Source organism: Canis aureus, chromosome 17, assembly GCF_053574225.1.
Source record: "Canis aureus isolate CA01 chromosome 17, VMU_Caureus_v.1.0, whole genome shotgun sequence".
NCBI classification, from domain to species: Eukaryota; Metazoa; Chordata; class Mammalia; order Carnivora; family Canidae; genus Canis; species Canis aureus.
The window spans coordinates 32,547,741-32,575,251 of NC_135627.1; the positions used below are offsets into that span (position 1 = coordinate 32,547,741).

The 27,511-nt window shown below is 38.1% G+C and overlaps 1 long non-coding RNA gene across 7 annotated transcripts in view; it reads left to right on the forward strand.

Annotated features, from left to right (window-relative positions):
- The window catches only part of LOC144287898 (uncharacterized), a 258,963-nt gene that overhangs the window by 214,441 nt on the left and 17,011 nt on the right, over positions 1–27,511 (forward strand). For 2 of the 7 annotated variants that reach the window (XR_013355718.1, XR_013355714.1), the window contains one exon: positions 4,122–7,450. The exons of 1 other annotated variant lie outside the window; for it this stretch is intronic. This is a non-coding gene — a long non-coding RNA (uncharacterized LOC144287898). Of the gene's footprint in view, positions 1–4,121; positions 7,452–27,511 lie in introns of those variants that run through there. 4 more of the 7 variants (XR_013355716.1, XR_013355721.1, XR_013355713.1 and 1 more) reach the window with 2 other exon arrangements.

Here is a 27,511-nt window from a genome sequence, read left to right on the forward strand (position 1 = left end):
TTTCTATATTATTTACTTCTTTACTGATCTTTATTATTTCCTTCCTTCTGCTGTTTTTTTTTATTGGAATTTTGACCACCACCTGTGGTGCTAGTTGTAGGTTACCTGCTGCATTTTGGCTATAAAAAAATAATGAAACACCACAAACTGCTCCCATATCCTAAACATCAACTTTCTTCTTAAATTCACTGCTTTTGTTGTCTTATTACTTTTAAATAGCTGTATTTTTTATTGTATTCTCTCCAGAGTTTAAAACTGTCATCTGTGAGAGGGTCAGTCTGATAGGAACCTACATGACAATTACCAGAAATGGAGTTTTTCTGTATTTGTTTTTAAAATAACAAATATCTTTCTAAAAAAAAACAAACAAAAAAAAAACAACAACACTTCATGAACAAAACAACAAGAAGAACAATAAAACTCTAGCCCCAGATGTTTTCACTGATCAAATATTTTAAATATTTAAAAAAAGAAATAATATCAGTTATACAAAACTTCTCTCAGAAAAATAGAAAAGGAAGTACTTTACAACTCATTTTGTGCCTCCAGCATAACATTGAAATAAAAACCTGAAGTTGACTTTATAAGAATTAAAACTTATTGGATAATTTATTTCACAAATATAGACACATAGGGGCACCTGGGTGGCTCAGTGTTTCAGTGTCTTCCTTCAGCTTAGGTCATGATCCTGGGGCCCGGGGACTGAGTCCTCCTTGGACTCTCCATAGGGAGCCTGCTTCTCCCTCTGCCTATGTCTCTGCCTTTCTTTCTGTGTTTCTCATGAATAAATAGATAAAATCTTTAAGAAAAAAACATGGACACATACACAGAATCCTGAAAAGGCATTAACAAATCAATTCCAATGATATATTAAGAGTAAATTATGCCATGATCTAGTGCGGTTTTTTTCAGAAATGCAAAGTTGATTTAACTGTTACATATCAATGTAATTTTCCACATTAGTACAAAAATGAAAAAAAAACAACAACTATGTTTTCTCAATTTATGCCAAAATGCATTCATTAAAATTTAACATTCATGATTTTTAAAAGTTTATTAATTTATAAATAAAAAAGAACATTCTAAGTCTGATGTAGTATATCTACATAAGTCTATGTTTAATGGTAAAATATTGATTGCTTTACCTCTGAGTTCAGGAGCAGACAGATGTTCATTGTCACTAGTTCTGTTCAACAATGTACTAGATATCCCATCTAGGGCCACAAAGCAACAAAGCATGATAAAATATGTTAAAACTGGGAAGAAAGAACAACCTTGTCATTATTGGCAGATAACATTATTACATGCAAAATACAAAAGAATATATAAATTCAAGAGTCTTCAAATTACTAGAATTATTAAGTGAACTTAGCAAGATTGTTGGATACAACATCAATATAAAAATCAATTTTATTTTTATAATCTATCATCAAACAATTAAAAACAGCAGGAATCTTTAGTATCTAAGAATAAATCTAATAAAAATGCCAATTATCTTCAGTACTTAGGCCTAGGAGACACAAGACATCTCTACTGCAAACTACATTGCTAAGAGGAATTAAGATGACCTGGTTAAAAGAAAGTACTTGACTTGTTTCATGAAGACTCCATGTTTTAAAGGTAGCAAGTCTCCCTAAATTGGCCTATGGGTTCAATAATATCCCATCAGAAATCTCAGTGGTTTTTATATGTATCATATTGATAATCTAATTCTAAAATATCTACGGACATTTAAAGACCTGGAATAGCCAAGGCAAACTTGAAGATTAAAAGCGAACAGCTTAAGCTAGCAGATATTAAGATTTATTTATTATATGACCACGGAAACAAAGACAGTATTTGCTCAGACATAGGTCTGCACATATATAATCATCTAATTTATGACAGAGGAACCACTGCAATTTGTGGGAGGAAGGCAGTGTGGGAGTATAGTCTTTTCAATAAATGGTGCTAGGTCAACTGGATAACTGTATGGAGAAAAATTTAACATCGACCCCTATTTTGTATCATATGCAAAGATTCATGTGAGATTATAGACCTAAGTGTGAAATACAAAGTAATAAACCTTCTAGAATAACATACAGAAGAGTATATTCCTGAACTTAAGTAGAAATATCTAACTTTACATAAAAATATCCTATTCACAAAAGAATGTATTGATAATTGGACTTCATTAAAATTAAGCCTGTTGGTTAATCAAAACACAATCAGAAGTGAAAAAGTAAGTCAGACACTAGGAGAAGACATTAGTAATGCATAGTATTTGATATATCTATTGTTAAATGCCTTTTTGCAGTATCTATCCATCCATCCTAACAAATCAATAAGAAAAAAATCAATAAAAAATGAACAAAAAACTTAAACAGTAACTTCACAAAAAAGGATATTTGAGTGTAGAATTACCAAAATATGCTCAACATCATAAATCCAAACAAATTTAAAGTATACATACAATGTGAAACTACCACATACCAAGCAGAATGGCTAAAATGAGAACTGGCAATGTATTGGCAACCATACAGGAGGTGGTAAAAATGTAAACTGTTAAGACAACCTTGTAAAATTGTTTCATTAAAACATACCCATTCCCTCCATCCCTTAGCACCAGTCCTGAGTATATACCCAACAGAATTTGAGTGTTAATATTCACCAAACCACATGTATAAGAATAGTACTATTATTTATAATAGCCCCCAAATGAGAACAACTCAAATATCCATCAAAGTTAGAATAGATAAATACATTTTGGTATATCCATAAAATGCAATGCCTGAAAAGCAATAAAAAGAACACAATAACCTAATGAATCTCACAGACATGCTGTGAGGCAAAAAGAGCCAGACGCAGAAAGAATACTTATTGTATGATTTGATTTATATGAAATTCATTACCAAGTAGAACTACTCAGTAGAACTACTCATAAGTTGATATAGTGGTTACCTTTGGGAGAGGAAGGAGTGTGGGCCAGAAATACTCTGTATCTTAATTTGGGTGTTGGTTATATGGATATATACATATTTTTAAAGTAATCTCCACACCCAACATGGGGCTTGAAGTTACCACCCCAAGATCAACAGTTGCATGCTCTACTGACTGAGCCAGCCAGGCACTCCCTGGATATGTACATATTTGGTAAGTTTTATATTTAATATTTGTATGCTTTTCAATATAGAATCCGTCAATTAAAAAAAGGCTTAGTTAAGAATGAGTAGAAATAAGCTGTAATCACCATGTTTCACTCCAGTGCTTGTGTGTGCAAATTAAGGTCACTGTTAAAAATGATTGAACAGGGGATCCCTGGGTGGCGCAGCGGTTTGGCGCCTGCCTTTGGCCCAGGGCGCGATCCTGGAGACCCGGGATCGAATCCCACATCGGGCTCCCGGTGGATGGAGCCTGCTTCTCTCTGTCTATGTCTCTGCCTCTCTCTCTCTCTGTGTGACTATCAGAAAGAAAGAAAGAAAAGAAAGAAAAAGAAAGAAAAGAAAGAAAAAGAAAGAAAGAAAGAAAGAAAGAAAGAAAGAAAGAAAGAAAGAAAGGAAACCAAGTTGGATTCCTTTAAAAAAAAAAATGATTGAACAGTGATTCCCCACAGCAAATATGTGCCAGAGAGTGAATTTATTCTTGATGCTTTCTCACCAAGTAATTTCTGGGGATTCCCCAAGGAATGCTTATAAGTCTATAACCTGTCTGCCTGCTGTTTGTCTCATATGCCTATATGTTGTTTGGTCCAGAGGAATATGAAAGCCTTTTAGGTGACCTTGGTTTTTTTTTTTTATAACTTGTTTTTTTTAGAGCTCAAATATTCAATAATGTCCAAGCTGAACACAACTGCTTCCTCTCAGTTTCCTCAAAGTATGGGCAAGGCTTACCATAGTGGTCCAGTTAACACCATCTTAATGGTCAGTGGTCCATGGGCTATAGTTTCAGTTATCAAACACTAGATCACTCCCATCAATATTACAGTCTATCCCACATTTAGAGGAAACATTTTTCCTTCTTCTAGGGAACAATCTGGCATAAAAACAAAGTGATTCATTCTAATATCCCAGTCCATAGCAGATGTGTTCAGTTTTCTCTGAATACAAAGAGTGAGAATTTGCTGTTCATTTGTGTTCCCAAAGGGTTCATCTTGATGACTTTCCCAATACACAGGGAACAACTCCAATCTGCAAATAAGGAAGAAGGAATGGAAAGGTGGAAGGAAGGATGAAGGAAAAGAAAGAAGAAAGGAATGGAGGAAGGAAGTATAGAAATAAAACAAAGGAAGTCTCTCTTTACTGTGCTCCCACCTCAAATTAATTTTTTTCAATTCTAATTGTGCAGATTATATTATGTAAACATTGTGCGAGATTTTTTCCTTTAAATTCAAGAAACAGTCACGGATTTCAATGTATCATAAAAGCAAACACCTGCAGCCTAGCACTGTAGCTAAACCAGAAAGCATGAAAAGCAGAGAAATCAGTTTTAAACCCTAAGACATAGCAGACCATATCACAACAGTACCCACTAGATGTCATTTTATCTATAGGGGCAGGTTTCCTGCAGGTAGTGTAAATCCTTCTACTTTAGAACAAAGGAGAAGAAAACTCTATAAAAGCACATGCAAGGATTGTGACCACGGGAGAATTTCATGATTTTTCCATTGTCCATGTATGGACATGAGTGACACTTTAATATTATTGTGATTCCATGTAGATAATGGCCATCCCTCCTTCCTGCACAGGACACTGCCACCTTTCTTCTCCATTTATTCCTCCTTTAATCTTATAGACACTCTACCACTCTCTGAGATACATCAGGAGGATTCACAGAGATCCTAAGATAGAGGAGATTTGTGACTTATATCACAGAACTGCCATTTCCTGTCTGATGTCCTACTATAAGAAATAGCAGTTACATTTTTCTCCAAGGCCTGGCTGAATGTGACATTTTCATTTGCTTGTGTGATCCTCACCCTGTTCCTGATTAGAGTTGTCACCTTCACTTGAGCATCCTTCCCAGAACAAATGAGAGCAGGTAAAGAAGGGAGACCAGGGAGGTGCTTGAGGGCAAGGCCAGATTCCTTATGTATTTATAGTTTTTTTAAAGATTGTATTTATTTATTCATGAGAGACACAGAGAGAGAGGCAGAGACATAGGAAGAGGGAGAAGGAGGCTCCATGCAGAGAGCTCAATATGGGACCCAAACCCCGGACTCCGGGATCACGCCCTGAGCCAAAGGCAGATGCTCAACTGCAGAGCCACCCTGGCATCCCAGTAGTTTTGTTTTTGTTTTTGTTTTGTTTTTTTAAATAAAGCAAACCTAAGGTATAAACTGTCTATTGTCTTCACTAATACAACTCTTCTAAAGCCTCATGGGTAGAGCTTCTTAACAGCCTTTGAATATGGCCTTGTCTTGGTTGGCCCCTTTATGCTGTTAAAAGATAAACTGAGGCATATTAAAAATTTTAAGAGTTTACCTGAGCAAAAATCAATTTGAATGGGCAGCATATCAAATCAGAAGTTGTCAGGAATACTCCACAGACAGGAGCTCTGGGAGAGGCTTTGTAAAGAAGAGGCGGAAGCAAAAGAAGAAAGTTACTGATTGACTGTAGCTTGGAGCCTAGTTGATTATTTGTGATTGGTTGTCTTAGTGTTTTGATTTTATAACCTTGAAGAATTTATAGGTTTGGATTTTGCTTTGCTTACACAGGCCACCATGGCTTTAGAGCCAAGTCAGGCTAATGTCCTCCTTGTTTAATTAATTTGTCAGTGCCCAGAAAACACAAAGGAAATCAGTTCATTTCAAGGTTGCCTCAGCCCTTTCTCCGAGGTGCAGGTAGGCTGGACTTTCTTTGCCTTGTTTACTCACTCCTCAAGAGATGGGCCTCTGTTTCCTCTCAGGACTTCCTATCTGTTTTACTGCCCACCTGCCCCACACACGCTTCAAACCACCTGGAGCACAGTAGCCATTTCTTCTCTTGTCAGGGTAGTTAGAGAAGGACTCTGTCTTAGAGTCTGGTGGGTGGTGTAAAGAAGTACCCTTATAGCAACAGTCTTCTTGGTAAAGTTAGGATCACAGGCGTTGAGGAAGGAACCAGTTTTCAAGGAAGACAAGTGATAAGACGCAGGATTCAGATATTTTGGTGAGCTTTAAAGCTGCCTTTGAATAATTACCTGTTTTCCTATACCTATCTGTATACACACAGAATCAAGTATAGACACTGGGAAACCAGGGCAAACTAACTCTTTACAGGGTTATGTAGACAAGGAGATAAGCAGTTCAGCTTGAGATTTAGGAATTTGGATAACTGACTTTTTGATTGCCATGAGTTTGACTAGGATTGATGGTTGGAAACTGATGGTTTGGGGACTTACTGTACTACATTAGAAACAGACCAAATCAGATGATTATGTACAGTGCCCTAAAAGAAGAATACCTGAGCAAAATGTTATCTTAATTGTCTAAAATGGCCAATTTTGATATGAACAATATGCTGTTTCCCTCATACCTCTGGTGAAGCAGTTTTGCAATAATCAGAATATCTAGCCTGAAAAATACAGAAAATTCATGGTTTCACTGTAGGTGGGATATAAGTATCATGATAAGTGTTTATTTCCAGGAAGATTCAATTTATAGTATTCTGCTCTATCAAATAAATATGCATTTATCATAGCATGATTTTGATATGTGCATCAGAATGTGTAATCTATATATCAGAAACACAGAAGATAACAATATTTCCAAAATCATCATAATAAGAAAGAGCCCCAAGACCCTATGTAATTCCAATTGGCCCAAAAGAGGGAATAGAATTTCAGTTGCCTAGAAAGCCCAGTCAAAATGCTATTGGTGTGGGCTCATGCCTTTGTTTGCAAAGTGCACATGACATGTCATATCTCCAGTGGCAGAAGGCCTTATACCATATTGGGGGCCAGCAGGGACATAGCACAGTAAAGAAAAGTCCCTTACCAGACGGAACCCTTTCAGTTAAGATGACCCAGTTAGCCCTGATTCCAGTATGTGCATAGGAGCTATGGCTTGAAATAAAATAGCAAGTGACACTGTTGAAATGTGTGTAATGGGTACGTATGTATATGTGAATATATTTGGGATTTTTTGTGGAAAGCAGGCTATCTGTCTGACCTTTGCTTAAAATATTTTATTAAAGTTCTGAAATGTGAATCAGTTGTCTGTTCTAATGAATCAGTACTCTCTTAACAGATGGTCAAATAAACACAATGTTTCTACCTTCCCAGAAATCATCTTAAGCACTAAATTGTTATCGTTTGTGAGAAAAGAGCAATCTTGTTTAAATGCTAGTAAACAAGCATCATGTACCTCGCTTACCTCTGTCTGAACCTCCGAAAGAGGACCCAGGTGGGAGTTCAATTTAATGAAAAATGCATTAGGAGTGGTACTGATGGCTCAGAGGGTCTATTACTCATTTGAATCTCAGCCAACCAGGTAAACAAGCACTGGTCCATGAACCCTGGCCTGAAAGAATCAGTGAAGGTTTAATGAAAACCATGAAGTGGTCCTAAATGAAGGGTTTAAACTTTCTTTTTTCCTGCTTTTTAAAGCTGTCTGTGGGAATCACATTTGGATTTTATGAGGACCAGAAGGTGTTACAATTTGCATTGGTAATTGGCATAAAGAAGAGACTAGGAAAGATAAGCCACGATGAGTTAACTGTACTAAGGAAAATTCTTAAAGACCTAATGTATATTATAAATACCTATATATATAATATACATATATACGTTATATATATTATATATAATATGCATTATATTATATATAATATATATTATTTGTTATACATATACTTGTTTTTAACAATTATTTTAAAAGTCTATGTATGCTATATCGATAAAAAAGAGCCCATTCAACTGTGTGTAGGGTTACTAGCTACCATAGGAGATTTACCAAGGTTAGAAAAGTATAGTATTCAACTTGAACAATTTATAATTTATATCTAGTGAGAAGATTAACATAAATGGAGGTAGGGTGTATGTGACAGAGAAATGCTATCTTAATTCTTAGGGCTATAACAAAATACCATAGACTGGGTGAAATAAATTTATTTCTCATAGTTCTGGAGACCAGGAAGTATAAGGTCAAGGCACCAGCAAATTTGGTGGCTAGTAAGAGACTGCTTCTTGATTCACATACACCTGTCTTCTGGATGTGTCCTCGCAAGGAATAAAGATTGAGGGAACCCTCAGGTCTCTTTTATAAGGGCACTAATCTCATTCACTATGGCTCTATCCTCATGTCTTATCTTCGAAAGGCTCCACCTCCAAATACTACCATCTTGGAGATTAGGTTTTAATATTTGAATTTTGAAGGACACAACCATTCAGTCTATAGCAAGTTCATAGAAGGCGATTCAGAGGAGGGAGAGAGCATATGGTAAGGGGAGCTAGGATGCATTCATGAAGCAGGTGGTACATTAACAGGGCTTGACACATGATGGGGAAATCAATTGAGAGAGCTGGCTATAAGAAAGATAAGGACTAATTGGAGGAAACAGTGATAAAGATAGGAAAATACAGGACATATTGGAATAACATTTAATCTCATCTTCTGGAGCATAGGCTACTTTTTGAATAATTTTTTTTTTCAGTTCAGATCAGATAATCCTTTGATGCAGTGGGCTATCCTGTGTATTATAGGATAGTTAGAGCACCTCTGGCCTCTACTCATTAGATGTCAGTAGTACCCCCCCATCCTACCCCTTCATGTTGTGGCAAACAATTTCTGCAGACATTATCAAATACCTCCTAGGGGGAAATATGACCCCTATGTGAGAATCGCTTTTCTAAAAACTTGCCACTCTGGGGACTGGTAGTATCAGCATCACCTGGGAACTTGTTAGAAATGCAGAACCTCAGACTCCATCCCAGACCTACTGAAATAGAGTCTGCAGTTTAACAAGATCCCCAAGGTGATTCATATGCACATTAAAATATGAGAACTACTCTGAGAAATAGAAGAAAGAGCTGGTGAGATTGGTTGGGGGTGAACACGGCTGCTCATGAAAGGGCTTGGACATTTTGCTACAATTTTAGATGTAACTTGGTAGGCAATGAGGCTATATTGAATTTTTTCTTTTTATCGCAGTATTTAGAAATAATAGTGTGATTTTGTCTACTTAACATTCCTCTCACCCTTGTTACTATCTCTATCTCAATTTTAAGGGAAATGACAAATGCCAGCTAAAAGCTACATTTTCCAGTCTCCCTTGTAGTTGAGGGGACTATGAGAATATACGCTAAGCAGAAGTTATTTCAGGAGGAGGATGACTCAGAAGGCATGTCCTTTTTTTCCCTTAGATCTTTCTTCTTCTTTTCTGGGGATGAACAAGATGGTTTGAATTCCAGAAACCATCTTTAAGGTCTGAGAAGAGGCACTCCCTAAAGATGGCGGAGTACAAACTAGTAGGAACCTAAACCAAAGAGAGAGAAGAATATGCCCCACTCTTGTTTAAGCCACTATTTTTCAGAAGTCTGTTGCTAATAGCTGAATTCAATTCAGTGATTAAGTGATTAAAATTGATATTTATATAATGGATGGATTGGAGGAAAGGAGATCGTCTGGAAACTATTGAAATAGTTTGGGTGGGAGATTGGAAGAACATAATGAAAGTGAAAAGGAATTTAGAATCTTATTTTCTTTGGAAGCACTCTCATCTTTAAGTTTGTTAGTGGAAAAATGGTGATGTAGTTTATAAACATTTGAAAACAGGAGGAGTGGGATTGTGAGTATGTGATGAGCTTGATTTTGTACATTGCAGACTTGATTAATAAGACTGATGTGTATACTCAGGAGGCAGTTGCTCAGAAGATAAGTTTGTGTGCAAATATAAGGTACTGGTGAGTGGAAGCTGAGCAGGATTGAAGATTGGCAAGATGAAGGGAGTAGGGGTTGGTGATCATGAGTCTGTCATTGAACTGGAGAGAGAAGCACACAGGAGATTAACAGGCAGGGGGTTGCTAAGGAATTTTTGCTGAACAGGTTCTGCAGAGGAATTTTTATAATGATGTTTAAAGGTGGAATTCAGAGGACCTGAAACTATTTTATAAGAAAGTCTACTTGCTCAAGGAGCACTTCCTCCTCTGCAATGACCTCATAAATCAGTGAGGTCAAGTGTTTGTTCATTTTCTGCAGTTAGGCTAACAGAAGCATGCTCCATCTTTTCCAGATTCTTCTGGGTTCACCATGACTCTTTTTTTTTTTTAATATTTTTTAAATTTTTATTTATTTTATGATAGTCATCACAGAGAGAGAGAGAGAGAGAGAGAGAGAGAGAGGCAGAGAGATAGGCAGAGGGAGAAGCAGGCTCCATGCAGCGGGAGTCCGACGTGGGATTCGATCCGGGGTCTCCAGGATCGTGCCCTGGGCCAAAGGCAGGTGCTAAACCGCTGCACCATCCAGGGATCCCTCACCATGACTCTTCAGACATCTTCTTTAGCTAATGCTATCATGGAGACTATTGATCCATGCTGTGTATGACATGGCCAAGATTATTGCCTTCTGAAAATGTTTTCTCTTTTTTGTACTCAAAATCTTTTGCATATCCAAAGAAATTAATTCCCTAGAAGTTGATTTATTAAACAGCTGCAAATAAAAGTCACATGAGAGATGTTTTCAGGAGTGCAAAGATGATGAAGGTACAATCTAGTCCTCAGGGACCTTATGTACAGGATAGAAATAAGATGAGTATGGTAAGTGATAAGTAGGATATATATCAGAGTGCTCTAGTTCTAAGAACTAAAGGCTGGGGTGTACATCTAAAGATAGGACTCTCCACTTGACTGAAATGTGTGAGCTCTGGGGTCCATGTGCTTCTGCTTCTTTGGCGAACACTACCTCAGTCTTCTCTCTTACCCAGTTTACTTTATTCCCTCTTCCAGAAATAAACAATCTCAAGTCTTATCCATTTTATCCCAAAATAAAGTCTCAAATCTAACCCATTTCATCCCTTCTCAAAAAATATTTCCATTATAGCCACTGTTTCTTACTTCATGTTCACAGTTCCTTACCTGAATTTATGAAATTCCAAAGCTCTGAAAACCAGAGTTGTTCATTTTTTTTTTTTAATTTGTCTATTAGTCATTTGGCAGCTAAACCTATCTGAGCTGATGGGAGGTGCTATATAACCTTTATTCATCCCTAGAACATTCATGTTATTTGTTGAAGAAATATTTGTTTGGTTAAGGAGTGCTGCCTTATATCTTACTAAGGGAAACAATATTACCATTTTTTTAAATTTTGAAAAAGTCTGAATTCCAAAACCTATCTGAACCTGAGAGTTCTGGGTAAGGGAATATGGGCCTATAGAGTTCTCAGAGTCCTACCCAACTCAAAGAAGATGAAAATGGGAGGTTAAAATGGTTGTTAATATGGAGACAGCATGATCCTTATTTGCAAATGATGCTATACATTAACTGGCAAACCTGTGAGAATCAAGTGAGAGGCCATAAGATGTAAGTAAAACGACTGAACCAAAGTAAGTGCATCAAAGTTCAGCCTTTTTACTAGCTTCTGTACTAATCTTACAAGTAGAATTTAGGGAACTCCACTTAGTTCATTAGTCTAAATGACTGAGAACAAATGGCCTGATCTTGTACTCCAAATTTAGTAGCTGGGTTTCTGCCCATACTTGTGGCCAACATCTCACTTTACCTTCCAATTTCCCCCAAGATTGCCAGGGATGGCAGACCTGACTCTGAACAGCAGCCCTGTAAAAGGGAGCCACAGCCTGCTCTACAAGCTCTAGTCAGCTTGCTTGCATAGATCTCTTTACACACGTCCCTCTGACCCACTAGGATCCCAAGCTTCTGCCTGGCTGCATGCTACCCCTTGGTTGCATCTGGCCTTTGTTTTTTCATTGTCTTTAGGATGCTGCCCCTTGTGTCATTATGGATGCCAACTTTGGTATTTCTTAGAAATGACCCACAGACAGTTTTGTTCTAACTTTACCTACAGTGTGACTCTGCAGCACATCATGTAAACAAGCTCACAAAACACAAAAACCAAGTGGCACAGCTGTGCCTATATGCCCAGAAGCTATTGCATTTTAGTGACATTTTAAATCTGAACAGTGACTAATAATGCACCTGGGATATAAATTCTGAATCATACAAAACTATTAATTGTCTCTGTACTAGGTAAAACTAGAACAGTGGGAATTTTTTGTATGGTGCATATTTGGGCTTCACACATGAGCAGACATAGCAGGAATCTGTTTGAAGGGGCAACATCTGTCTTCTGGAAATACTACTTTCTTCCTTCTTCCTCCCTGCCTGCTTTCCTACCTTTCTTTTTTCCTTACCGCTCTACTTCCATTTATCATTTGTGTATAGTTTTCTCATATAAAAATAGAGATAATAATGGTGTCTTCCTTATAGGATTATTGTGAAGGTTAAACAAGTCGATATATATATACACACACACACATACATACATACACCTGACCTGAAATAAGAAAGAGTTTTTTAATTGTCTGAAATTATGGTTGATACCATCTCAATGTTAGGTTCTGTTCTAGGAGCTCTAGATACACAGATCAAAACCACATGCTCTCTTCTTAAATATTTCCCATATTTGTAGTACTTTGTTTTTGCAGCACTTGCTGTTTTGAAGCATGAACTCTAGAATAAGTGGTTTGAATTTGAGAGCCAGCTCCATCACTCTCAAAATTCATTATTTATATGACTTTGTGCGACTTAATTCCTAAATCTTAGTCTCCTCCATGGGGATGATAATAATAATAATAATAATAATGATAATAATTCCTGTATCATAGATTTGTTGTGAAGAATGAAGTGTACAGACAAGTAAAACACTTAATAGAATATCCAGAGGGAGTAATACATACTGAGATTCTTTATTCAGATCCTGAGAATAATCCTCTAACAGGACTTTATGTTAGGATCCTTATCCTTATGGACGGAATGGGAAGAATGTGGGATTTCTTCTCTGCTCTGGATCTGGTATCCAGGAGATTTTATAATTTGAGTACTTTTTCCATAATATGTTGTCTCAGTCCAAACAGCCAAAGGCCACAGGAAGGAGTCAGGGGCTCTGCAATGAGACTGCCTGGTTTCAAATCTTAACTCATGCATTGTTGTCCTGTGACTTGGGTATTTACTTAACCTCTTAAATTCTGTTTTCCCATCTGTAATGTGAATATAATAATCACTAATTCACCGTTATGGTAAAAGTCAACTAGCATAATCTGGGTAAGGAATTGAGTATAGCAAATATACCTGACATGTAGTAAGTTGGCCGTTATTGTAACTTTTTATTAATATTTGTTTCTTTGCATGGAGAAGAGCTTGCATAGTGGGGCTCTCCTCACTCTTGTTTTGTCTTTACTCCCATGATTATTTAACTTTTTAATAGCTATTTTCTTTTTTAAATTTTTAAATTTTTATTTTAAAAAAAAATTTTTTTTAAAGATTTATTTATGATAGACAGAGAGAGAGAGAGAGAGAGAGGCAGAGACACAGGAGGAGGGAGAAGCAGGCCCATGCCGGGAGCCCAACGCGGGACTCGATCCCGGGACTCCAGGATCACGCCCTGGGCCAAAGGCAGGCGCTCAACCGCTGAGCCACCCAGGGATCCCCCACTATTTTCTTATTTAAAGAGAAATACATATTCATCTCTGGAAGAAGTATCAGAAAATTCTATTTTGTGTTTGCTAATCCTCTGTTCATGGGTTGTGTGGGAGTCACAGTCAGTGAGGAGATGGCTCAGGGCAACTGGACTCTCTTGCCAATCATTTCAATTATTGGTTGAAATGCAGTCTCATAAGAAATGATCACTAGGAATCATTTGTTACCCCATCATTGATTCATTGATTGTCTCCAAAATAAGTGCAGACTGGGATAGCTAAGTTTATACTTTCTCCCTGAGACTTTTATTTTTAATTTCAGGAAGAAAATCAGAAACAGTGATACAATACTGTATTCCTGGAGAGTGGATATATACTGTTTGTCATTGCCTTTCTTTCTTTCTAACATGATTCCATACTAAGCAACAGATGATGCTGCTAATAGTTATCATTTAGTAAGCATCAGGCACTTTCTATGCATCACCTCCTTTTGTCAAACAGTAACCCTGTGAAATAGATGTTAATTTTCACTTTTAGCTATGAAAAAAACTAGCCCCCAATTAAATAACTTGCCCAAGATCACATAACCAGGATGAAAACCAAACTCTGTATATCTCCAGGATTTTTAAGCTATTGTGTCCCCCAAATTAGAGTGCATTTAAACAGGTTTTTAAAATTTTTTTAATTTTTATTTTTTATTTTTTTTTAATTTTTATTTATTTATGATAGTCGCACAAAGAGAGAGAGAGAGAGAGAGAGGCAGAGATACAGACAAAGTGAGAAGCAGGTTCCATGCAGGGAGCCTGATGTGGGATTTGATCCCAGGTCTCCAGGATCATGCCCTGGGCCAAAGGTGGCACCAAACCGCTGGGCCACCTGGGCTGCCCTCATTGTGGTTTTGATTTGTATTTCTCTGATGCTGAGTGATGTTGAACACTTTTCATGTGGCTGTTGGGCACTTGTATGTCTTCTTTGGAGAAATGTCTGTTTATGTCTTTATTTCTTGATTGGATTATTTGTTCTTTGGGTTGAGTTTGATAAGTTCTTTATAGATTTTGTACACTAGCCCTTTATCTGATATGTCATTTTCAAATAAAATCCATCAGAATCCTAGAGGAGAACACAAGCAGCAACCTTTATGACCTCAGTCACAGCAACTTCTTACTAGACAGACGTTTTTCTGCATGTGGTTTATTCCTAAGTGTCTTATGGTTTTGGATACAACTGTATGTGGGATTGACTCCTTAATTTCTTTTTCTTCAGTCTCATTGTTAGTGTAGAAATGCAACTGATTTCTCTGCATTGATTTTATATCTTGCCACTTTGCTGAATTCCTGTTTGAATTCTAGCAATTTTGGGGTGGAGTCTTTTGGGTTTTCCATATAGAGTATCATGTCATCTGCAGAGAGTGAGAGTTTGACCTCTTCTTTGCCAATATGAATGTCTTTTACCTCACACCAGTCAGAATGGTTAAAATTAACAAGTCAGGAAATGACAGATGTGAGCAAGGATGTGGAGAAATGGGAATCCTCATACACTGTTGGTGGGAATGCAAGCTGGTGCAGCCATTCTGGAAAACAGGATGGAGGCTCCTCAGAAAATTGAAAATAGAGCTAGCTACCCTACAAAGATACAAATATAGTGATCTGCAGGGGCACCTCCACACCAATGTTTATAGCAGCAATATCCACAATAGCCAAATTATAGAAAGAAACCAGATGTCCATCGACAGATGAACAGATAAAGAAGATGTGATACTACCTCAGCCATACACACACATGCACACACGCAAACACATGCACACACAATGGAATACTAGTCAGCCATCAAAAAATGAAATCTTGCCATTTGCAATGATGTGGATGGAACTAGAGGATATTATGCTAAGTAAAATAAGTCAATCAGAGAAAGAATTATCATATGATCTTACTCATATGTGGAATTTAAACACAAAACAGGATTATAGGGGAAGGGAGGAAAAAATAAAAGAAGACAAAATCAGAGAGGGAGACAAACCATAAGAGGCTCTAATCATAGGAAGCAAATAGGGTTGCTGGAGGGGAGGGTGGTGGGAAGATGAAATAACTGGATGATGGACATTAAGGAGGGCATGTGATATAATGAGCGCTGGGTATTATATAACACTGATGAATCACTGACCTCTACTTCTGAAACCAATAATGCATTATATGTTAGTTAATTTAAATAAAATTAAAATGATAAAAAATTAATGATTTAAAAAATAGCAGTGTCTGAGTGACCCAGTTAAGTGTCTGACTTGATTTTGGTTCAGGTCGTGATCTCAGGGTCCTGAGATCAAGCCCTGGTTTGCGCTCGGTGATCAGCAGGGTGTCTACTTGTGATTCTCTCTCTGCCACTTCCTCTACCCCTCTGCCTGCACTCTCTGTCTCTCAAATAAATAAATCAAATATTTTTTAAAATTAAAAAAATACAAAAAAAATTTGAAAAAGAACGGAGCTTTCAACAATAATCTTTACTGAAAGGAAAACTTTTAAATACTTCCAAGACACCCCGATGTTTATACCAGTAATGTCCACAATAGCCAAACTGTGGAAGGAGCCTCAGTGTCCATCGAAAGATGAATGGATATAGAAGATGTGGTTTATGTATACAATGGAATATTGCTCAGCCATTAGAAATGACAAATACCCACCATTTGCTTCTACATGGATGGAACTGGAGGGTATTATGATGAGTGAAATAAGTCAATCGGAGAAGGACATTTTATGGTCTCATTCATTTGGGGAATATAAAGAATAGTGAAAGGGAATAAAGGGGAAAGGAGAAAAAATGAGTGGGAAATATCAGAAAGGGAGACAGAACATGAAAGACTCCTAACTCTGGGAAAAGAGCTAGGGGTGGTGGAAGGGGAAGTGGGTGGGGGTGGGAGTGACTGGGTGACAGGCACTGAGGTGGGCACTTGACGGGATGAGCACTGGGTGTTATTCTATATGTTGGCAAATTGAACACCAATAAAAAATAAATTTATAAAATAAAAAAATACTTCCAAGAACACAAAAACAATAAAAATATAAAAATTCAAATATTATACTATACCATAACTATATTTTTCCCAAGCTCCCTGCCACATCCCAACATATACATCAAGTACTGATGTTTTAGAATCTAATACAGTTAGTCAATGGGGTTCATAAAGCTTTGACCTCATTTAACTTGTCAGATAAAAGAAGCTTATTATAAACAAACAGCAAGAGCAATAAAAATTGTTTACAAAGAGCTTTAGAAACATCTTAGAATAAATCACTTTCTAAACATGAGTTTCTCTTATTATTGATTGTATAAGAAACATAACCTTAGACATTCCTAGCATAGCAATAATAATGAAGGAAAACCCTTATGCTCAAAATGATTAAAGCATTTAACACACAAAGTGAGCACTGGGGAGAAAGTCTTGTCTTCATTATACTAAGTGTTATGCAACACAATGAATATAATCTCCCTTAGGTTTTACTAAACATCCAAGCTCTTTAAATTACATTATTTTATTCATTTGAATTCACCTTGGATTTACTAAAGGAAAAAAAAAAACCCTCACAATAAAGGACGTTTAGTTAACAAGATACTTTAATGAATCTTAAAATCCAGGTGGACTGAAGGCAAAATCAACTCACTCTGAAGTCACATCAGTTGGTGGCCAAATACTTTATGGGGTGAGAGCAAGTGTATTCATCATTAGAAGAGCATAATTAAAATTACTGTCTGCATATGCCCTTCAGCTTAAATTATGCTCCTGAATATCACACAGTATTTTGCTTCATATTCAAAGCATTTTGTAAAAAGGAAAATAATCAACCTATAAAGTAGACAGCAGTATTCGCTATGCTGCTTTGCATGTAAGCATTCAATGAAGGTAGTTGACCAGCTGAACAGAGAGAACACTTTTCTTGTTTTTAATCACATTATACCTGTTATGGACATATTGGCATCTACTTATTTAGCATTTACAGTTTCAGTATTCTCATGTGATACTGGTGGCCATGATATGCAGATTTGTAACACTTTACCAAAAATTGTTTTTAAAATTGGTTTTCTTTTAGTAAAAATAAAGTGTCATTATTTTAGGAAGTGTAGCAAAAGGAAGAAAATTAAAGTTTTTGGAGTTCTATCAGAGAATAAACAATGTGTTTGCCAGTGTTTTTATGTCTGTATATATCAGAAATAAGAAAAAGATTAGATTTTGCCAAACATATGCCTTGTTGTTCTTTTTCTGCATTGTATTTTTTTCTTATCAAAGGTCAAGAACTATGTTTGTCTTTGTCACTGTTGAGGTCTTAGCACCTAGCAGTGTCAGAAACATACTAAGTGCTCAGTAAACATTTACTGAATAAATATGTTAAGATTTTTTTTTATTTCTTTACACATCATTCTAGAGTGTCTTTTTAATGACTGCACAGAATTCCATTCCATAGATGTATTATAATGTATTTAGCCAAGTCCCTTTGATGTTACCAATTTTCCACTGTCATAACTGGTTATAAATATTACTATAGGGATCCCTGGGTGGCGCAGCGGTTTGGCGCCTGCCTTTGGCCCGGGGCGCGATCCTGGAGACCCAGGATCGAATCCCACGTCAGGCTCCCGGTGCATGGAGCCTGCTTCTCCCTCTGCCTATGTCTCTGCCTCTCTCTCTCTCTCTGTGACTATCATAAATAAATAAAAATTTTAAAAAAAATATTACTATAGTGAAATCTTTTCTTAGAGTTCATTTTGACTTCTTTGGAATTGTGAATGCAAAGAGTAAGTAAATTTTTAAAAATTGTATATTTATCAAAAAGTCACCAAACATATTTAAATACTTTACTTTGGCACATGTAAATGTAAAAGTGACCATTTCCCACACTTTTGTGACTTGCCTTTGAGGACAAGTATGGAGAAAAATCTAGCTAGTAAGTAAAGTTCATTGACCAGCATCTATTCTTTTTTTTTTTTCCAGCATCTATTCCTTAATGAGGTTTTATTTTTCTTAAGAGGACGTTTTCTTAAGAGGAAATGAATGAAAGAATTCCCAAATTTAGAAATTGTAAGAATTTTTGGAATGAGCCTCTTTTGAATGTTAGTAGTCAATAGTATCTAGTGTCACTTAAAGACCATTCTTTAGTCAGTGAAAGCACAAATTTTTTGTTAGCTAGAGTGAGTGAAATTTCAGTAAATGAAAGCATTTCATTGGATTGTGCAGATCCGTAACTCATCGTAGATTTCATTTTAGGAAGTAAATACAGCTGGAGCACTGATGTATGTCCCAGAGGTGTCAGGTTAGAAAGGATTTAACACTTCACAATAAACTATAAATAAACAGTATAATTTTGAAGAGCTACTGAACATTCATTAGTGTCAAAGAAGGAATTTGGAAATAAAATAGCCATCAACCAGCAATTGTGGTGCTAGTAACATCTCAGAATTCTTCATTAGCAGAGAAAGAGAAAATACATGATCAGGAAACAGCAATGAAGAGATTTTCCAATTATTTTTGACACCAAAAGGATATAATTCATCCTCTTGAATATGACTCTTTAAGTGTGTGAAATAAAAGAGTGCTCTTAAATAGTCCAAGCATTTCAAAAAGTCCATGAACTCCTTGAAAGTAATTCACTTGAGCTGTCAAGTTGGATATAAAATGATACTAAACAACTTAATTTTAAAAAGCATGGAAAAGACAAAGCCACAAAAATGTTATAAAAAGTCTTATTACAGTGAATTTAAACAGTACCCCCCCCTTACCTCCTAAAATTTTTTGAAACTGTGGAGGGTAACTATGATATATATCAGAAATAGTATGAAGAAGTCTAATAACAGAGATCATGTTCACAAACCCCTTAGAATAATATCCAATATATCTAGGAAGAGATAAAGTTCTGAAATGCCTAAAGAAGCAACTTACTATGAGATTATTGATACATGGATATGAACATTGTGATGATTAATTCTATATGCCAACTTGATTGGATTAAAGGATGCCCAGATATCGTGAACCTTTTTTTTTTTTTCTGTGTTGTCTTTAGGAGAGATTAGCATTTGATTTGGTAGACTGAGTAAAAATCATCCTCCCCAGTGTGGGTGGGCATCATCCAATCTGCTGTGAGCCTGAATAGAACAAAAAGGTGAGGAAGGGCGAATTTGCTTTCTCTGCTTAAGCTGAAATATCCATCTTCTCCTACCCTGAAACATTGGTGCTCCTGGTTTTCAGGCTTTCAGATTCAGATGGGGATTTATATCATCAGCCCTTGCAATTGTCAGACCTTAAGACTTGGACTGAATTATACCCCAGTTTTTTTCTGGATCTCTATCTTAAATAGGGCAGATCAGGGATTTTTCAGCTTCCATAACTGTGTAAATCCATTCCTGTAGTAAAAGTATATATATATATATATATATATATATATATATATATATATATTCTATTGGCTCTGTTTTTCTGGAGAACCTTGACTAATACAAACATAAAAGTTTTCCTTTTATGCTGTTTCTCCTATGGAACAGAGAAAAAGAATAGCCGTGTTAGGAAAATTCTACTAATTTTCTGCTATTGCCTCAACTGTCTACATGTTAATTTGTTGTTTGTGTGGTTTTCAACTCTGCTTTTATCAAACAGACATGATTTTATGAAGTATATTTTTCATACACATTGGTAATTAGAATTTAAGGACAAATGTGGATTATCTTGCAAGTTTGTGTAAGATACCAGGTTACCAGAGCATTTCTTTCTAAAAGGTTACCTTGCTCCCTTCTCTTTCATCCCATATCTCCCGTATTCTGATTTTAGAGAATTATTTTGGAGATTTTCTATATTTCTACTTTTTCCCTGTCATGCTCGTGAGAAAACTTTACAAGTTGTGTTTTCCAGAGGGGAATTCGAGAAGGGATTCTTTTTGCACAAGCTTAAGGGCATCCTGAAGAATAATTCTAGCTTTCATTTATTCATTCAACAGGTATTTATTGAGTGCTGTGTACTCTTTTATACATACAAGATACCTTATATTAATGGAGCTCCCATTTTAGTTGGGAAACTAAAAATAAATAAAAGAATGCATGCAAAACTAAACCAAATGACATGAAACATTTATAGCTCATGACAAGTGGTAGGAAGGACAAGAATAATGCCTGAGATTGAGAGGAGACATTCTACAATTTATAAGGCAATCTTCCTTTTATAAGGAAGTCTTCCCCAAGGAAGTAAATTTTAAGTTGTGAGCTGTAGGATGTGTACAACTTGGTCCTCCAAAGAGTGAATAAACAGTGGCCCACATAAAAAAAAGGGCCATGACGCAGGCCCAAGCCTATTTTGTTTGCTGATATCAAAGAACACCAACATAGATAGATAAAGCATGGTCAAGAGAAAGGACTTGAATGAGGCTGGTGAGAGTTACGGCCAGATAACACAGGATTCGTGAGAAAAAAGTTCAAATTTTATCCTAAATTTAATCCTTTAAAATATTTAATCAGAACTATGACATGATCTTGACAAATATCCAATTTATGTTTCAAGAAGATGACTCTGGCTACTGAATATATAGTGAAAGTGAGAGAGTGGAAGTAGAAACATTGTCAAGGGTTGTAGAAGTTTTAACTAGAAGATGATAGTAATATTAGGAGAGAAGATGGAGAGAAGTGGGTTCATTTGAGATATAATTTGATAACAGCATCAAATTCATTATGGGTTATAAGTTGTATATAGGGATTGAGAGAAAATACAGGATGAATAGCTAACTAAGACTTTGGCTTCTGCATCAGGATAAATGGTGGTGATACTTAAATGTTTCTGACTGTATGGGCAGATTGCAATATATGGATTAGACAAGAGAACAATCTTTTCTAAATCTTGCTCTGGTGATGAGTCACTTGAGGGTACTTGTTAAAATATTTGGCCCTATCTTAGCCGCACTGAACCAGAATCTGTCAGTGACAGGCCTAGGAAGCCTTCATTTTGAAAAGCACCATGAAAACTTTTTTATCATAAGTGTAGTTGGGCAAACTTTGTACTAGGGAAAGGAAACTTCATGGAAGAGGGTTCCTGTGTAATACAATGCAGAATTGGGGGATAGGGAAAGAAGAGTCTTGATGGCAAAGAAGAGGAGATTAGAAGGCCAGTGGACTTCCATTGACTAAACCAAAGACCCTAATCAAGTACGTAGCATGATATCTGGCACAGTAGAGAAAAATCAAAATTTTGTGTGCCATATTTTAAATATGCAAAGAAAAGCCCTTTATTTTTCATAATGGATCTAATCTTAATAGAGAAAATGTATTTGGTCAAATCCAGTAATCCCAATCTGATTTGTTAATTTAAAGAATATCACTAAAAAAATAAAAATAAAAAAAATAAAAAAAATAAAAAATAAAGAATATCACTAAGTAAAAAAAAAAAAAAAAAGAAAAAAGAAATATCACTTAGTATCTCATTTTTAAGAAATAAAACCTGTCGGGAGGAGGAGCAAGACGGCGGAAGAGTAGGGTCCCCAAATCAGCTGTCCCCACCAAATTACCAAGATAACCTTCAAATCATCCTGAAAATCTACGAATTCGGCCTGAGATTTAAAGAGAGAACAGCTGGAACGCTACAGTGAGAAGAGTTTGCGCTTCTATCAAGGTAGGAAGACGGGAAAAAATAAAGAAACAAAAGGCCTCCAAGGGGGAGGGGCCCCGCGAGGAGCCGGGCTGAGGCCGGGGCGAGTGTCCCCAGGACAGGAGAGCCCCGTCCCGGAGGAGCAGGAGCTGCACCGACCTTCTCGGGGGAAAGGGGCTCCAGGGAGGTGGAGCAGGACCCAGGGGGGCGGGGATGCCCTCGGGCTCCCGGGGACACTAACAGACACCTGCGCCCCGGGAGAGCCCCACACCCCGCGGCCGAGCTCCCTAAGGGCTGCAGCGCGCACGGCGGGACCCGGAGCAGCTCGGGGGGCTCGGGGGCGGCTCCTCGGAGGGGCTGCGGGGCGGGAGCAGCTCGGGGGGCTCGGGGGCGGCTCCGCGGAGGGAGCTGCGGGGCGGGAGCAGCTCGGGGGGCTCGGGGGCGGCTCCGCGGAGGGGGCTGCGGGGCGGGAGCAGCTCGGGGGGGTTCCGGGGCGGCTCCGCGAAGGGGGCTGCGGGGTGGGAGCAGCTCGGGGGGGCTCGGGGCGGCTCCGCGGAGGGGGCTGCGGGGCGGGAGCAGCTCGGGGGGGCTCGGGGGCGGCTCTGCGGAGGGGGCTGCGGGGCGGGAGCAGCTCGGGGGGGCTCGGGGGCGGCTCCGCGGAGGGGGCTGCGCGGCCTGGGAGCGCGAATCCAACAGCGCAGGCTCCGGAGCACAGGGCGCCGGGACACAGCCCAGGATCCGGCCTCCCCTGGGACAGGCAGAGGCCGGGAGGGCCCAGGACAGCGAGGAGGCTCCTGCCCGGAGCTGAGCAGATCAGCGGCCCCGCCCTGGAGCCTCCAGGCCCTGCAGACAGAGCTCTTGAGCTACTGCGGGAGCTGACTCCAGGGCTCCAGAGCTGGCCCCGCCACTGGGGTTGTTCCTCCTGGGGCCTCACGGGGTAAACAACCCCCACTGAGCCCTGCACCAGGCAGGGGCAGAGCAGCTCCCCCAAGTGCTCACACCTGAGAATCAGCACAACAGGCCCCTCCCCCAGAAGACCAGCTAGACGGACAAGTTCCAGGGGAAGTCAAGGGACTTAAAGAATACAGAACCAGAAGATACTCCCCCGTGTTATTTCTTGTTTTGTTTTGTTTTGTTTTGCTTTTTGATTTCTGTTTGCTTCCCCCACCCTTTTTTTTCCTTTCTTTCTTTTTCTTTCTCCTCTTCTTCCCTTTTTTTTCTTCCTTTTTTCTTTTTTTCTATTCTTTCCTTCTTTCTCTCCTCTCTTTTTCTCCCTTTCCCAATACAACTTGTTTTTGGCCACTCTGCACTGAGCAAAATGACTAGAAGGAAAAACCTCACCTCAAAAGAATCAGAAACAGTCCTCTCTCCCACAAAGTTACAAAATCTGGATTACAATTCAGTGTCAGCCAATTCAGAAGCACTATTATAAAGCTACTGGTGGCTCTGGAAAAAAGCATAAAGGACTCAAGAGACTTCATGACCGCAGAATTTAGAGCTAATCAGGCAGAAATTAAAAATCAATTGAATGAGATGCAATCCAAACTAAAAGTCCTAACGACGAGGGTTGTTAACGAGGTGGAAGAACGAGTGAGTGACATAGAAGACAAGTTGATGGCAAAGAGGGAAACTGAGGAAAAAAGAGACAAACAATTAAAAGACCATGAAGATAGATTAAGGGAAATAAATGACAGCCTGAGGAAGAAAAACCTACGTTTAATTGGTGTTCCCGAGGGCACCGAAAGGGACAGAGGGCCAGAATATGTATTTGAACAAATCCTAGCTGAAAACGTTCCTAATCTGGGAAGGGAAACAGGCATTCAGATCCAGGAAATAGAGAGATTCCCCCCGTAAAATCAATAAAAACCGTTCAACACCTCGACATTTAATAGTGAAGCTTGCAAATTCCAAAGATAAAGAGAAGATCCTTAAAGCAGCAAGAGACAAGAAATCCCTGACTTTTATGGGGAGGAGTATTAGGGTAACAGCAGACCTCTCCACAGAGACCTGGCAAGCCAGAAAGGGCTGGCAGGATATACTCAGGGTCCTAAATGAGAAGAACATGCAACCAAGAATACTTTATCCAGCAAGGCTGTCATTCAAAATGGAAGGAGAGATACAGAGCTTCCAAGACAGGCAGGAACTGAAAGAATATGTGACCTCCAAACCAGTTCTGCAAGAAATTTTAAGGGGGACTCTTAAAATTCCCCTTTAAGAAGAAGTCAAGTGGAACAATCCACAAAAACAAGGACTGAATAGATATCATGATGACACTAAACTCATATCTCTCAATAGTAACTCTGAACGTGAACGGGCTTAATGACCCCATCAAAAGGTGCAGGGTTTCAGACTGGATAAAAAAGCAGGACCCATCATTTACTGTCTACAAGAGACTCATTTTAGACAGAAGGACACCTACAGCCTGAAAATAAAAGGTTGGAGAACCATTTACCATTCGAATGGTCCTCAAAAGAAAGCAGGGGTAGCCATCCTTATATCAGATCAACTAAAATTTACCCCGAAGACTGTAGTGAAAGATGAAGAGGGACACTATATCATACTTAAAGGATCTATTCAACAAGAGGACTTAACAATCCTCAATATATATGCCCCGAATTTGGAGCTGCCAAATATATAGACCAATTAATAACCAAAGTGAAGAAATACTTAGATAATAATACACTTATACTTGGTGACTTCAATCTAGCTATTTCTATACTCGATAGGTCTTCTAAGCACAACATCTCCAAAGAAACGAGAGCTTTAAAGGATACACTGGACCAGATGGATTTCACAGATATCTACAGAACTTTACATCCAAACTCAACTGAATACACATTCTTCTCAAGTGCACATGGAACTTTCTCCAATATAGACCACATATTGGGTCACAAATTGGATCTGAACCGATACCAAAAGATTGGGATCATCCCCTGCATATTCTCAGACCATAATGCCTTGAAATTAGAACTAAATCACAAGAAGAAGTTTGGAAGGACCTCAAACACGTGGAGGTTAAGAAACATCCTGCTACAAGATGAAAGGGTCAACCAGGAAATTAAGGAAGAATTAAAAAGATTCATGAAAATTAATGAGAATGAAGATACAACCATTCAAAATCTTTGGGATGTAGCAAAAGCAGTCCTAAGGGGGAAATACATCGCAATACAAGTATCCATTCAAAAACTGGAAAGAACTCAAATACAAAAGCTAACCTTACACATAAAGGAGCTAGAGAAAAAACAGCAGATGGACCCTACGCCCAGCAGAAGAAGAGAGTTAATTAAAATTTGAGCAGAACTCAACGAAATCGAGACCAGAAGAACTGTGGAACAGATCAACAGAACCAGGAGTTGGTTCTTTGAAAGAATTAATAAGATAGATAAATCATTAGCCAGCCTTATTAAAAAGAAGAGAGAAGACACTCAAATTAATAAAATCATGAATGAAAAAAAATAAAATAAAATAAAATCATGAATGAGAAAGGAGAGATCACTACCAACACCAAGGAAATACAAATGATTTTAAAAACATATTATGAACAGCTGTACGCCAATAAATTAGGCAATCTAGAAGAATTGGACGCATTCCTGGAAAGCCACAAACTACCAAAACTGGAACAGGACGAAATAGAAAACCTGAACAGGCCAATAACCAGGGAGGAAATTGAAGCAGTCATCAAAAACCTCCCAAGACCCAAGAGTCCAGGGCCAGATAGCTTCCCAAGGGAATTCTATCAAAGGTTTAAAGAAGAAACCATACCTATTCTCCTAAAGCTGTTTGGAAAGATAGAAAGAGATGGAGTACTTCCAAATTCGTTCTATGAGGCCAGCATCACCTTAATTCCAAAACCAAAGACCCCACCAAAAAGGAGAATTACAGACCAATATCCTTGATGAACATGGATGCAAAACTTCTCAACAAGATACTAGCCAATAGGATCCAACAGTACCTTAAGAAAATTATTCACCATAACCAGGTAGGATTTATCCCCGGGACACAAGGTTGATTCAACACCCGTAAAACAATCAATGTGATTCATCATATCAGCAAGAGAAAAACCAAGAACCATATGATCCTCTCATTAGATGCAGAGAAAGCATTTGACAAAATACAGCATCCATTCCTTATCAAAACTCTTCAGAGTGTAGGGATAGAGGGAACATTCCTCAACATCTTAAAAGCCATCTACGAAAAGCCCACAGCAAATACCATTCTCAATGGGGAAGCACTGGGAGCCTTTCCCCTAAGATCAGGAACAAGACAGGGATGTCCACTCTCACCACTGCTATTCAACATAGTACTGGAAGTCCTAGCCTCAGCAATCAGACAACAAAAAGACATTAAAGGCATTCAAATTGGCAAAGAAGAAGTGAAACTCTCCCTCTTCGCCAATGACATGATACTCTATGTAGAAAACCCAAAAGCCTCCACCCCAAGATTGCTAGAACTCATACAGCAATTTGGTAGCGTGGCAGGATACAAAATCAATGCCCAGAAGTCAGTGGCATTTCTATACACTAACAATGAGACTGAAGAAAGAGAAATTAAGGAGTCAATCCCATTTACAATTGCACCCCAAAGCATAAGATACCTAGGAATAAACCTAACCAAAGAGGTAAATGATCTATACCCTAAAAACTATAGAACACTTCTGAAAGAAATTGAGGAAGACACAAAAAGATGGAAAAATATTTCATGCTCATGGATTGGCAGAATTAATACTGTGAAAATGTCAATGTTACCCAGGGCAATATACACGTTTAATGCAATCCCTATCAAATACCATGGACTTTCTTCAGAGAGTTAGAACAAATTATTTTAAGATTTGTGTGGAATCAGAAAAGATCCCGAATAGCCAGGGGAATTTTAAAAAAGAAAACCATAGCTGGGTGCATCACAATGCCACATTTCAGGTTGTACTACAAAGCTGTGGTCATCAAGACAGTGTGGTACTGGCACAAAAACAGACACATAGATCAATGGAACAGAATAGAGAACCCAGAAGTGGACCCTGAACTTTATGGTCAACTAATATTCGATAAAGGAGGAAAGACTATCCATTGGAAGAAAGACAGTCTCTTCAATAAATGTTGCTGGGAAAATTGGACATCCACATGCAGAGGAATGAAACTAGACCACTCTCTTTCACCATACACAATGATAAACTCAAAATGGATGAAAGATCTAAATGTGAGACAAGATTCCATCAAAATCCTGGAGGAGAACACAGGCAACACCCTTTTTGAATTCGGCCACAGTAACTTCTTGCAAGATACATCCACGAAGGCAAAAGAAACAAAAG